General features: G+C 37.2%; 1 protein-coding gene across 1 annotated transcript in view; it reads left to right on the top strand.

Annotated features, from left to right (window-relative positions):
• The window catches only part of TRIP11 (thyroid hormone receptor interactor 11), a 63,593-nt gene that overhangs the window by 36,841 nt on the left and 24,123 nt on the right, over positions 1-2,629 (top strand).

Here is a 2,629-nt window from a genome sequence, read left to right on the forward strand (position 1 = left end):
GGGTTTTAGTCTCCACGTGGTAGGTGGGTTTCTTGCCTTCTTCATATGGTTTATTTCTAGTTTGATTCCTTCGTGGTTCGGAGAAAATAGTTGGTATGATTTCCATCTTAGTGTATCTGTTGATGTTTATCTTGTGACCCAGTATGCCCACTTACTATTTTTAACTTTTACTCCTTTTAATAATTTTTTTTTCTTTCTCCACCACTTATTACAAAAACATTTAGTTCAGAAAATTAAAAGGAAATAAAGCCACAACTCTGCCTGTTCAGATATAATCATTTTTCGTTTTTTTCAGTGCTTTTAAATACATACATAAAAGCTTTTGAAAGTAAGTAGTGTGTAAGTGTTTTAAAACAGAACCGAGATAAATTATTCATAGTTTTGCAACCTGCTTCTGTCACTAAATAATGAATACTAGTACACATCAAGCCTTATAATTTTGTAATTATTTGAAGGCTACACTGAATACCTTTATATGAATTTGCCATAATTTCTTTAATCCAGTTATAGAACGTCTCTGAATTACTAGTTAGTACTTACTATCATGGTATCCCAAGATAATGTGTGTTTGTGTTGATGAGAGATGATTTCCTTAGTGTAAATTTTGAGAAATAGAAGTTCTGGTTCAAAGGGCCTGTTCTTAAACTTTTGAGATGTTCTGTAGATAATCCTTGAGAAAAATTACATGCATTTATCCTTTCATTAGTGGTATGTCATCTTTAAACTCTTCACTCTATATGATACTGAGGGAGATATAAGGAGATGATATTCCTATCTACAAAGACAGAAAGAGAGAGAGAGAGAGGCCAGTAGAGAGAATATTTCTGAGGAAGAATGCCTTCCCCATTTTATAGGTGTATTATTTGACCTTCAGACTCAGAAGGGAAACTTCTTTCTCCTGAGAATTGAAACAATGAATGACTGATATGTGTGTGTTTCACACACTGGCGAAATGCCCCAACACTCTCATGCTTTAGATCTCAGCTTCTTATTTTCCCTAATTAAAGTAATTTCTATGTACAAAATGATGTAAAAATAAACTTTTGTAATTAAAAAAAAAAGTAATTTCTAGTTTCTGCCTCCTTTCATTCATCCTTCATAATAATTGCCAGAATAATCCTTATTAATTAGAGCTGTTATTTACTCCTTTCTTTTTCAAAGACCAGGATAGACTCTCAGGATGTAGCCCAAGGCTCTACATTGCTGTCTTGGTTGGCCCTGTTCACCTGGGCCAGCCGGCCTGCCTTACCCAGTACTTCAGACAGTGCTGCTTGTTTCCTGTTTGTTTTAGACTTTTGTCTTTTTCCTGCCCAAAGAATGGACCTGATCCTTAACAGTTTTTCTGTTAATCACATCTACTCCCCAAATAACATTACCACCATAGAAAATATTGTGCACCCTACTCAAATCCAAGAACAAGCCTTGGTATGGTATTTTTTCTCCATTCCAGCTTAATACTTCAGGTTTTATGTTTTACTTTAGGGTACAAGTAATTGTTGACTGGCTGCCTTATACTTTATCCCACAAAGGAAAAGAAATACAAGGTTACTGGGAGCAGGGATGTGTCATTTATTTCATACCTTTCCCATAGCACATATGGGAACTAAATGCTTTCCCATAGCACATAGCTTAAAGGTATTCTCAAATGTATAAACCAGATTATGGTGTTTTGAGCCCTGTAGCACTGGGATTTATTAACTTTCTGGGTGCCATCACAGCTTATTTCATCCTTAGGCTATGAGTGATTTGCTGACAAGTTCAGGAGCATTTGAGGAACACAATCAAATCATCATCCTTCTGATTATCAATTTATTGCTCTTTCCGCTAGAGGGTGCTATTGGTAAGGTCTCTTTACCTTGAGCTGCTTTTGATGGCCTGCTCTTGGATAATGATTAAATTGAAGATTAAAAATGACAAGCTGGCCCTCCCTGGTGGCTCAGCGGGTTAAGCACAGCACTGAGAAATTGAGGCCACTTCCGCATGAGTTCGATCCCCGCCTGCCCCGGAGGTGACCACATGGCACGGCAGACCTCTCCTGGCGCGCCGACTGCTCCCCTCAGCAGTGTACTTCGTGGATCTGCCTGTTCTGCTCCCCACTCTGTCCCTGGTGAATTCTCTCACCCTCCGCATCTCTAGCCTGTACCCCAGTTCTGTGTGAATAAATAAATCTTTTAAAAAAAAAAAAAAGTGCCTAATGTTAAAAAAAAAAAAAAAGACAAGCTATTGCAATATTTTGTTTGAAAAAAAAATTATACATTAAGGAAGTACATGAGTGACCTCAGTATGGAGAGGTACTATATACACATCTCTTAGGGATATCTGATATATTAAGGGGAAGGAGACAGGTATAGGGGTTATTAAAAGTAAGTAAAAAGAAAGATGCTGGTAAGAGATAAGTAACTAATAACCAGAGCAGTTCATGAATGGGATTACCTTCGGAAAGTTGTGAGTTTACCATAGTAAGTATCCAAACAAGGGAGTGTCATAGAATCTGTTGCTTACTAGGTTAGGTTAGAATGACTTTCAAGATCCCTTACAACTTAAAATTTTTTTTTTTTTTAAAGATTTATTTATTTGTACATAGAGAACTGGGGTACAGGCCAGAGGCTCAGGGGTGGCGAGAGGCTTC

Source organism: Condylura cristata, unplaced genomic scaffold (genome assembly GCF_000260355.1).
Source record: "Condylura cristata isolate star-nosed mole 26May11 unplaced genomic scaffold, ConCri1.0 scaffold00013, whole genome shotgun sequence".
Taxonomy (NCBI): domain Eukaryota; kingdom Metazoa; phylum Chordata; class Mammalia; order Eulipotyphla; family Talpidae; genus Condylura; species Condylura cristata.